Raw genomic sequence first — 12078 nt, 5'->3', positions numbered from 1 at the left:
AAGAAATGTACTCAGTGTAATCAAACCATTTCAGGCTCTGACCCCCATAGCTGGTATGTTCGGTGTCTAGGTCCCGATCATCAGGCTATTCACATATGCAAACGAGGACGCTTAAAGCCAGACAACTTCCGTGAAAAAGACTTTTTTGGTTCGGCATCAAGCATGATGGGAGATTCAGGACCTGATGCACACCCTGTATCGACCTGGGCATCAGTATCAGAACCGTGACCACCGATGCTGCTTAGAAACCATCAAGCATCAGGTTCTCTTCAAAGGCAAGACTCGATGTTGTCTTCCTCCATGCCTCACCCATCAGGGGAGGTGTCATGTACGAAAGCTAAGAAACAAACATTCTTCCTCTTTTAGGCATGGATTACCAGACGTCCGGATTTTGGCTTTTCTAAACCCGGCACTTTGTCCAGGTTTTGAAAAGGCTCCTCAAATCGCGTCAGGCAGGAGCAAGCAGTGGGGGGCTGGGCTATAGCGGGATTGGGGGCGGGATTAGGGCATTACAGGGTGGGGACGGATGGAACTTGGTAGGCCTGGGGGTGGGTCTAGGAGTTTGGATTTTCCAATTGGAAAATCTGGCAACCGTACACTTCCTCGATGCATAGTAAGCATCAAAGCACCATACATCACTCTCCATCACTACAGATCATACCTCCTCTCAGGCATGTCTTAGCACGCCCAGACAACATTCAACGCAGACTGCTTCCACATCGATGTTTCTTCCAGTGCAGACACCAACTCTCCAGGAGGAGATCCGGGCTATCCTCAAACAAGTGCCTGTCGGGCTACTGCAGATGCAGTCTACACAGGCTTTAAATGCATCCATGACTGCCTCAATCCAGCCCAAGCATACATCCAAGGCATTGATCGAGGATGAGGTGATGCACCCCTGCTCGATGTTGAGCGTTGGGGTTAGCATGGACCCATTCACTGCATGTGTCGTCATTGACAGAGAAGTGACACTCGTATCTCCTGGGTCAGAACATCGACCCCTTCCTCTAAGCTCCTCGATGCATAGTCGATGGTCCTCTTGATGCACACTCCCAGATTTGCCCAGAAGAGAGAATTTTGAGGGGGTCTGACTCATATCTCAAATCACTTTGATGCTCTGCCAAATTTGTCAGCAGAAGAATCATATGCTCTCTCCCAGAGACAAATGGGTCAAGCTCTTCCTATTAAAATGGAGATGGAGGAAGAACATCGCTCTGAGTTTTCTGAGCTTCTGGACTATGAATCACCACCAATTGACTGTATCCAGGTGCCTTTACATAGGGTCATGAAAGATACCCTATTTAAGAACTGGGAGACCCCTCTATCAGACCAGGTAGCTCTTAAAAAAATTGACACAATGTAAAATCAAAAGTGCTAATACAAAAATGGTCTGTAGATATAATAGACTATCCTCAGTTTGTTCCTGCTATAGGAATGTATCTTTAATGTTAATTTTACTAAAACATCCTCAAAGGCTCAACAAGCATTGGAAGACGACCTCAACTGTCTCAAGCACCATGCTGTTCTGGAGCACAGCATTATTACGAGACAGACTCATGATTTAACCAATAACCTCACTCCATCACCAGACTCTAAATGTTCCAACCAATAGCTTCCCTGTAATCTTATGGATATGAGAAGAATCTCATTCTTTTGTAATCTGCCTAGAACCGCAAGAATAAAAGAAATTAATGTGATATAATGTAATGTAATTACAAGCAGTATTATTCCTGAAAGAACATAAAACCATAAGATTTGCCGCTGCTGGGTCAGACCAATGGTCCATCGTGCTCAGCAGTCCGCTCACGCAGCGGCCCTTAGGCCAAAGACCAGTGCCCTATTTGAGTCTAGCCTTACCTGCGTACGTTCTGTTCCAGTAGGAACTTATCCAACCTTGTCTTGAATCCCTGGAGGGTGTTTTCCCCTATAACAGCCTCCGGAAAAGCGTTCCAGATTTCTACCATTCTCTGGATGAAGAAGAACTTCCTTTGTACGGAATCTATCCCCTTTTAACTTTAGAAAGTGCCCTCTCGTTCTTCCTACCTTGGAGAGGGTGAACAACCTGTCTTTATCTACTTTGTCTTGAATCCCTGGAGGGTGTTTCTCCTATGACAGACTCTGGAAGAGTGTTCCAGTTTTCTACCACTCTTTGGGTGAAGAAGAACTTCCTTACTTTTGTATGGAATCGATCCCCTTTTAACTTTAGAGAGTGCCCTCTCGTTCTCTTCACCTCGGAGAGGGTGAACAATCTCTCTCTCTCTGGGATACCACAGATTGCTAAATCCTATGGAAGCGGGTGAGAAGTTAATGGGTCTTGCAGCTAAGAGATCTTAGAGCAGAGCTTCCCAAGTCTGTCCTGTAGATTCCACAGCCATTCAGGTTTTCAGGCTATCCACAAAAGAATATGCAATAAGAGCTACCCCCAATATTCATCAAGCTCCTTCACTTTTTCAAGAGGGGAGTGTCTTTTAAATTGTGTTTGGCACCTCAATCCTTTTGGAACGTTGGCGGCCATAAATATGCATAAGATATATGTGCCTATGCTGGGTGTCAGTGCATGCAGATTTATCTCATGCATTTCCATTGTTGATGTCTTGAAAACCTGTGTGGTTGTAGAGTGCCAAGGACAGGTTTGGGAAGCCCTGTCTTAGAGGGAGAGCACATCTGTTATTCGTTTTCCACCTTCTGAGAGGTGCCCTGGGAGGAGTGCTGCATTATCTGTGCTGTAGAGAGGACAAAACAAGTCTGTAGGAGGAAACCCAAGGGTATTTGATGTGTTAGGCAAACTCGGTCATGTGCTCCCCAAGGGTCAGCTCAAGGTCCTTACTCCTTATGTCATCATCATCCTTTTCCTGCTCTGAAAATGTCCACATCACCTCTTCTCTATCCTGTGTCCATCTTCTCCCCTTCTCTATCCCACCTGTCTATCCTCTCCCCTTCCCTATCCCACATGTCATAAGAACATAAGAATTGCTACTGCTGAGTCAGACAAGTGGTCCATCATGCCCAGCAGTCCGCTCACGCGGCGGCCCTCTGGTCCAAAACCAGCACCCTAACTAAGACTAGCCCATAAGAACATAAGAATGCCCATAAGAACATAAGAATGTCCATCCTTTCCTTTTTTCTATCCCATCCAAGTATCCAGCTTCTCCTCTCCTCATCCCAAATGTCCAGCCTCTCCTTTTCCCTAACCCATCTACATTTCCACCTGTTCTCTTCCCTATTTCAGACAAGTATCTCCTCTTCCCTATTCCTATCCTCTTCCCTACCCTATCCAAGTGTTCATCCTCTCCTCTTCCTTATTCTCATCCAAATGTCCAGCCTCTTCTCTTTGCTATCCCATCTAAGTGTCTATCTTCTTCTCTTCCCTATCCTCTCCAAATGTCCAGCCTCTCTTCTTCCCTTTCCCTATTCATTCATCAGCCCTTCACTGCCCCTCAAGTGTTCAGGATCTCTCCTTCCCTTCCCTCACCCTTATCCTTGAGATATCCATCATTTCTCCTTTCCTTTTCTATCCCATGCCCCTAGATACCCAGCAACAACCCTTCCCTTCTCTGCCCTCTCTAGAATGGCACAATTTAGTGGAAGGGACAGGCTTGACAGTCAATGTATGTAACGAAGACTAAGTGCAGCTGGCACAGAGTATGCAGCATTGAAGCATACTTAAGGCCTGGCATGTTCTGCCCTCTCTGAACAATCTCATAGCAGGAGGCATTGTAAAGAATCATGCAGGAGCATTGATGGTGGGGGCAGCTCACATCTCCTGCAGTTCTAGCTCTCTCTCTGTAGAAGGTAATGTAGGCAGTAATGCAAGAGCACTGGTTGTGGGAAAGCATTTAGCTCCTGCATTCCTCATTATTCACAGCAGGAGGTGCTCTAGAGAATAGTGCAGAAAGGTTGCTACATCTCCTGCAGGTCCAGCCAGTCCCAGCAAGAAATGCCCAAGGGAATGGTGCAAAAATATAGCAGACAAGGGAAGTAGACTGAACTGTATATAATCTTTTTCTGTTCCTTATCCAGAAATCCAGGAATATTATGAATACACCATTTATGAGGACTTCTGGAGGAGCCTGTGGAAGTGTTCCACAAAAGTATGATTGGAGACAGAGTACAGATAAATTATGAAACCATTTCACCCATCTCCAGTTCTGAAAGCTTGTAGTGATTTTCAAGAAATGAGAGTCTGGTCATCCAGTTGATGAAATCATGTCTGGATCTACCAATGTGAGGAAATCAAGATTTAAATATTCATGCTGCCTTCCAGTCATCACTCTTGAAATCCATGTTTGGGAAAATTTGCCTCCGTTGGCAGAAATCGGTTAAGCCACGTAATTATTGGGAGTCAATCAGATTCCAGCATACAACACCCTATTCCTTACATGGGTCACTTCAAAAAAGGAGACTCCAGATATTGAGAAGTGGGAGGAACAACAGAGGAGAGGGCTTCTAAAATGTAATGCCTTGGTAAAGAGGTCATGTTGATGTACCGTGTAAACCTAAAAGAGATTTGATGTCCGTCAACATAGTAACATAGTAGATTACGACAGATAAAGACCCGACTGGACCATCCAGTCTGCCCAATCTTACCCACTCTTTAAATTACTGATTCAATTAAAAAAAATTTTCTTCTTCTTAGCTATTTCTGGGCAAGAATCCAAAGCTCTGCCCGGTACTGTACTTAGGTTCCACCTACTGAAGTCTCAATCAAAGCTCACTCCAGTCCATCTAAACCATCCTAGCCATCGAAGCCCTCCCCAGCCCATCCTCAACCAAATGGCCATATACGGACACAGACCATGGATTTGATATTTTTCTGAAAAAGAAATGGTTTTCCACTGCCAGGGGCTGCAGAGCAGCTCTGTGACCAAGTGGACTTTTCTGCCACAGAAGGCACCCTCATGCATGTTCAGCCAGCTCATTCATTGTCTAAGAGAAGGGGCATGATGAGTCCCTTTCATCTGATCCAACCATCCACTCACCCCACTGTCACTTCTGTTGCCTATAGTCATTCTCTCTTGATTCTTTGTCTTTCTCAGTGTTGGAAAGATACTATGATTATCTTCATTCTACAGTCTCTCTATTAGTGAAATTCCGAAAGGGTTTTAAGGAAGGTTTGGGCAAGTTCCTGTAGGAAAAGTTCATAGTCTGTTATTGAGAAAGACATGGGGGGAAGCCACTGCTTTCCCTGGATCGGTAGCATGGAATGTTGCTACTCCTTGGGTTTTGGCCAGGTACTCGGGACCTGGATTGGCCACCGTGAGAACAGGCTACTGGGTTTGATGGACCATTAAGGCTATTCTTATGTTATCTTCATCTTGAAAACTCACTTGACAAATTCAAAATCAAACTCAAAACCAAAACCTTTCTATTCCAAGATGCCTACCAAAATACAAGTTAGATCTTTCTCTAGCTATCCTTCAATGCTTATTAAAAATCGCTTTTAAGAAGCGACCGTCCCTTCCCGTTTGTTCCTTCCCCCACTCCTCCCCACCCTCTTAATTTTATTTTTAACTTCAATGTATTTTTGAACATTCCCTCCCCTTGGCACCTTCTTTATCAACCCTCCCATCCCTGTTGTCTTGTCCTGTCCAAGTACTGCCCCATTTTATTTTAATCATTTATTTTAAAGTATTATTTTAGTATTGTAATCCGAACAGATACTTGCTGTCTATCAAAATGTAAATAAACTTGGAAACTTCTTATGTCATCAGAGGCAGGGATGCCATCTTTTACTTCCTCCTCAAATCTATTTGCATCAACAGGTGGAAAGTAGAATTTCAAGACTCAGAAGTGGGCTGGGCTGAAACCAGGACCTGTCGGTCTGTGTCTGGTGACCTGAAGCCGGTGGCAGACCCAACTGCATCCTGCTATCCATCGCTTACCAGGTCACATTAGGCAAATTGCATGGCTGATATAAGCATTTGAATTATCAAATGCAATGATACACATACAGATGGTTAATATGTACATATTACATTATTTGCATAAAGCCAGCTCAGAGCTTGGCACAAATAGGATTCTTTATGGAGAAGACCCAGAATTAGAAAAATTGAGGGAGCTGCCAGGCAGGACTGAGGTACACTGGCAGAGCAGTATGTGTGTGGGAGGGGACTCTGGTACTGGAATAGACTGTAGTGTTGCAGGGCAAGATTGAAGTTCATTGACAGGGTCTATAGGTGCGTATGTATGGGGAGGAGTGGTCTCTGTACTGAAATAAGGGTGCTACAGGGTAGGACTGAGGTGCATTGACAAAGATATGTGTTGGGGGGTCTCCATACTGCAATACCATGGTGTTTTGCAGGACAGAAGTGTAGTGTATTGGCAGAGAGGTGTTTGTCTATATGGAAGGAAATATGTCATAGGGGGGCGGGCACAAAGAAGGACTGAGGTACATTAACAGATCTGTGGGAGTAGGATGTTTTAAAGGACCGTGGTGGGAAACTGGCAGAGGTGTGGGGGGGGGGGGAGCATAGGCATTGCTGGGTAGGACTGAGGTGTATTGGAAGAACTATGTATGTAGGGAGATCCAAGTACTGGGATAGCAGAAGGCACTGCAAGGTAGGATTGAGGTGTCTGGGCAGTGCTAGGGAGTAGGCTTCATAACACAGGAATAGCAAGGAGCACTACCGAGCGGTATCGAGGTGCATTAGCTTCTTAATGTTAACTTAGGTTGTTCAAATTAAAGCAAAATTCAGACACCTGATTTTTAAAAGCACGAGAAATTGGAGAAACCTCTACAACTGCTTGGCACCATCTTCCTTCTTTCACCGTCTGTTTTCCCTTCTTTGGATCTCTCCCGCCCTCTCTTTCTCCGACTGGCTTTCTCTCTTTCTTTCCACATGACAGCACTTGAGGGCTGCCTTCAATCCTGTCTGGAGTGCATTCATTTTTAAACTTTTAAACTGCACAATTTACCCCCCCCCCCCCGTCCTCTAAACATTCCTAAAGAGAATGATTTGATAAATGTTAAGGAATACATTAGTCACCACCAGTCAAATGATTCCCTAAGTGATAAGAGAGAGAACATCTGTTCCACCTTCTTCTGTTTCTGCTTCTTACCGGGTTTAAATATTCACGTGTGTGTGTGGGGAAGGGGGGGGTGTAGAATGGGGATAGGTTTATTTGACGAGGTAGGGGATGGGGAGCTTTGGTTTGTGTAATTCCGTGAAAGCGTCTGCGTGGGGAGGGCACACTTGCAACTCTGGTCTGCTGGAGGGTCGTTGGTGGTATGATAATGATATTATCACATCTTCCTGGAAGGGGGGGGGGGTCAGTGCTTTCTGTTCTAAAATCTGATCTTATAACTGCTCACCTTTCCTCTCTTTTTAACAGTATTAACACTGTCAGAGCATAATTATTAGTCTCTGTTTTATCCTATTGATTCCATCTCTGCTTTTTTTTTTTTTTTTTATATTTGCCTTTTTCTTTCTATCTGCACCTCTGCCCTCCCAGTCCCCGTTTGCCTCTAAGGCTGATGGATTGCTCACTTTTTCAGTAAAATGCAATGTTTTGCAGCCATGATTTCTTCCTTCTTTGCTGTATTTTTTTTTTTAGGGGAGCACCCCCCCAACACACTCCTTGACTTAGCATCCTGAGAGAGAATCATCGGCGTGGGATGTTGCTCTGTCCACCCCTCTCTCTCCCTCCTTTCTTCCTCTACCCCCTCCTCTTCCTAGCTCTCCTCCCCCTCATCTCCTTCCCTTCCTTACTCACTCACTGTCACATCCCTCCCCCTGTACCCAAAGCCTTTTGTAAGTCTGTGTGTGTGTGTGTGTGTGAGTGTGCCTTTCTTTCTCAGTGCATGCCTATAGCACTCACACAGCTGCCTTAGAGAGAGAACCCTCCTTTTCTCGTTTCTTTTATCTGCTCTCCATTCCTCTCTTTCTTTCTCTCTCTCTCTCTCCCCTCCCACCTCACTTCTATCTCACACTCAGTCTGTCTCCATCCTTTTCCCCACTCCTCCTCCTTCTCATCATCCCTCACCAGCTCTTCCCCTTCCCCCTCCCTTTAAAAAAATATAACAAACGGGAAAATTGCACATTTTTGTACCTTCTCGGGGTGGATTGAAGAAAAAAAACGGGGGGGAAAAGAGGAGCAAGCAGGACTGAAAGGGTAGGAAAAGGGCAAGGCCGGCAGAGGGGGACTCCAGTAGAGCTTTTCGGATGTACCACAGAGCCGTGAGGCAGTCACTTGTTCTAGACGCCAGACAATGGACTGTCTCTGCATCGTGACCACCAAGGTAAGGAGGCTGCTGTCTCTGTATGTGTGTCTGTGTCTCTCCCCCACCGGTTTCTCGCGGCTCTCTAGGTCCTGGGTCGGCCCCTGTGAGCTCTATCCAAGGTGCTGAACTCGGGCCGCCCCCTCACCCTTCAACCCGCTGTCCGAGGTCCTGAAGACATGGGCCCCATGCGCTCTCCGTATCCAAGGTGTTGACGGGAGACTTCCTGGCCCAAGCAGTTGCTGGCCTTGACACTGGAACCACATTTGCCCAGCCTCTCCCTCCCCCTCCCCTTCTATCCACAATACTAAAATGCTTCTTTGCCCCCCCCCCCTCATTCTCTTAACCGTGGTGGAGGGGTGATGGAAGGTAGCAGGCCTGTCCACCCGTCACTAAATCCTTCCCATTTTCTCAACTCTTTGGTTCCCCAGGAGTATAATTTAAAAAAAACAAAACACTCCAAGCCCTGGCTGCACATTCTTTCCTTCCCTCCCCTTATTCCATTCCTTTGGAATTTCATATTATTGTCTGGTCTTGAGCTGATCTATAAGCCTTGTCAATGTTTGAGAATGAAAGTGGGGTGGAGGTAGAGGTGGGGGATGAGGAAGCAGAGATGATGGGGTTACCTCTATATCAAAGACACATGCAATGCATTTATTTTTCTGTTTCATGCTTTTGCTTGATAAGGTGTTGCTTGGTTTAGGGGTCTTGTCTCCGAATAGCAACTGGTAGGGAGAGAAAAACCATGTGTGGGAATTGCTGATTTGCATAGACTATGCAAAGCAGGGTATGCTGATTTCTAAATTTTGTTGCTTTTTTTTAAAAATTGTTGTTTGGAATCCTTTCATTTTAATGCAAATGGGTTAAGCCCAGTTTTGTGTAAGACGGAAAGAAGAGGCGGAAGATTGTTGTGGGCTGTCTTGCATGCAGATTCTCTTGTGCTTCTCAGGTGTGCTGCTAACAGGTGTGGGAGGGGAGCTTGTTCTATTGGCCTCTAATCAGACGCTAAGAAGCTGGATGGAAGCATGCTCTTCTGGGGTGCAAAGCAAAAGAGCACAAGGAAGAAATCATTTTAAAATGAAAGGAATCAGGCTTTTCAACAATACAAAGTCCTCTTTCTACCCTTATTCAATGGCATGTGACGCACCACCTTCCTCCCCCTCTATGCTATTTATGTTGGGAAGAAGGTGTTGGGGGAGGGGGGAAAGAGGAGCTGACCTGAAGGGGGAGGTGAATACACAGTAGTTTCAATTTATTTTTAATGCTCTCGGCAAACCCTCAAATTAGAATCATAATGGAATGATATTGTTGCTGAAGGTATTCTTTTTTATTTTTTTTTTGTGTCATTGGATAAATGGGTGGCCTGCTGTGTGAAGGGAAAAAAAAAAGTTTTCTAGCTACTTTAGAAAAATTTTAAAGGTGGGGAGAGGAGGGGTGTACAGTAAATTTGAAGTCTTAACAGTGGGAGGGTGTGGAGGTGGCTCTCCCTGTGTCTCCAAGGATTTAGTGGGTAGCTCCTGCCTGACTACACTGAATCTTAATTATCCAATGTGCCGGTGACTCAGAGGGAGAGAAAGCCACATTGTGGAATTTATAGATAGTGCGCTATTTCCAACAAAATGTCCTGAAAACTGGATTTGAACAGGAAATCCCTGCCTCGATCCTTCCCGACTCCCTTTCTAAAGATATATGTAATGAATGGGCATCTCGGAATGGACAAAGTTGGTCATGACTGAAGTGGAAGTTGGGGAAGTGGGAACGTGCTGGTGATGGCATGACTCTTTCAAGGTTAAGCCAAAAGAACCAATCAGTCCGACGGCCTCTCCTCCAGCTCCTTCCAGGAAGGCTCCAAAGTCATTAAACTGTTAGCCCAGTAGCTTCTAAAACCATCCTTCCATCAGGGGGCTAGAGAGTATCTACAGCAGCAAGAGAGAATACAGGAAACATTTGAAGGCCATGCATTATTCAAGAGATAGCGCATAATAGCAACATGCGTTATTGATGGACTACAACACAACTTGAACCCTTTGGTGTCAATGGCTTCCAGCTACCCTAGTAGTGCAAACAACACTTGAGTGACTTGTTCTGAACATAATCTCATTTTTAAAATTATTGTACAATATTTAGATGCTTGTAGTGGAATATACACTTGGGGAGGACAAAACCTTTGGTAACGAATGAAGGTAAAGATATTCTTCCTGCCATTTTTTGTAGTCAAGCAATAAGGCCATGTTTTGTAAATACAAGCAAATGTTCTGGATATCATCAACCCAAGTGGTACTCACATAGTACACTTTGCTAGAAATAAAATCCCAATCTTGTTTCTCTTTAGTCATGACCTTGGAACACCCATCCATCTTAATGTGCTAATGAATAATTTTAAATGATTCAGCTAATTTGGAACCATTTACCCTAGGATTGTGTGCTCTTTATCCTAGGAATAAGCAGTGGATTTCCTCTTGCCATCTTAATAATGGCCTGATGCTTCTTATTAAATCCACCAAATCTACCTCAGCTTTCTCCATATCTTCACTATTAGGAGCGTTGTGGGTGGTATGATGTTATTACATCCTTATATAATTGTATCCTTTAAACATTCCTCACTCTAAAGCATAAGCTCCTTTGGTTTCCCCCATGATCTTCTTCAAAAGCTGCTCTATCTCCTTTTTAACTGCACGCACCAGTGGCTGTGCTCCATTCTAGTTTTGGAGGAGTCCAGAGAACAAGGCTCTCACCTTCCCAAAAGGTTCCCCAGGTCCAAACCAATCTAAAGCCCTTCACTTTGCATACATTGAGCTCAGGCTGTGTGTGCAACTGGGAGTGTTTCTGAGAATGCTACCCTGGAAGTTGTGTTGCCGTGTGAAAGACATGGTCTCAGTTCTAGAGCACTGGTTTCACTTTCTGATGCTGTTGAGGGAGTTTTGGCCATAGGTTCAGTAGTGATGATTAGGAGGTAACCCTATAAGGAGCTGCCATTATACTCATCATTTTCATATACCGCATTTCCCCATAAATAGGCCACCCCACATGATAGGCCGCCACATTCTATAGGCCACGGTAAATGCTGAATTACGTGTTAAAATGGTTAGATAAGCCGCCCCATGTTACTAGCCGTGGCTTATCTAGAGTAGCTGAACTTTTTTGAAATCATCCCTCTCCCACCGTACCTTTTAAAATCCCCCTTAAATACCTCTCTCGCTGGACGGCTGCAGGCTGCCTCCTCCAGTCTCACTGTGCAGGGCGGGAGCGACCTTTTCAATCTCCAGCCTGGCCCCGCGCCGCTTCCTGAACGGCGGCCGTCTGTTCTCGTGACGGCAGCCGTTCCGGAAGCGGTGCTAGGCCAGGCTGGAGATTGAAAAGATCGCTCCAGCCCTGCACAGCGAGATTGGAGGAGGCAGCCAGTCAGCGAGGGAGGTATTTTAAGGGGGATTAAAAAAGGTACGGGGGGATGATTTCAAAAGTAGATTCGTTGAGGGGATTGAGGGTGAGAAGGGGGAAACTGGATGCACAGAGGTAGGGAGAGAAATACTGGATATAAGGGGGTGAATGGGGAGAAGAAAAGAGAAGACAGACCGGCCTGGATGCTAGAGAAAGGAGAGATCAAGATAGAACTGAGAGGGGACTAGGTAGCAGATGAAGGACAGAGAGAAAATTATAGATAAACAGTGGTTTATGATTGATTTCAGGATTTTTTGGTTTTGTTTTTGGTATATTTCCTTTAAAATTATTTCATATTAATTGGGATTAATCACGATTAATTGCTAACGCACATCACAATGCATGCATACACACATTTGGGTATTCCGTCTTGTGCGTACTGTACTGAATTCTAGTTTTCGCGAATGAGTTTTCATGTCTTT

At 45.0% G+C, this 12078-nt stretch overlaps 1 protein-coding gene across 1 annotated transcript in view; it reads left to right on the top strand.

Annotated features, from left to right (window-relative positions):
• The window catches only part of DLG4 (discs large MAGUK scaffold protein 4), a 196663-nt gene that overhangs the window by 5951 nt on the left and 178634 nt on the right, over positions 1-12078 (top strand). The window contains exon 2 of the mRNA XM_033925295.1: positions 5763-5885. The gene's annotated coding sequence lies outside the window, so the exon portion shown is untranslated. The remainder of the gene's footprint in view (positions 1-5762; positions 5886-12078) is intronic.

The sequence above is a fragment of the Geotrypetes seraphini genome, chromosome 16 (genome assembly GCF_902459505.1).
Source record: "Geotrypetes seraphini chromosome 16, aGeoSer1.1, whole genome shotgun sequence".
Lineage (NCBI taxonomy): Eukaryota > Metazoa > Chordata > Amphibia > Gymnophiona > Dermophiidae > Geotrypetes > Geotrypetes seraphini.
The sequence above is the reverse complement of the archived record's forward strand: the minus strand, read 5'-3'. Positions and strand labels throughout refer to the sequence as shown.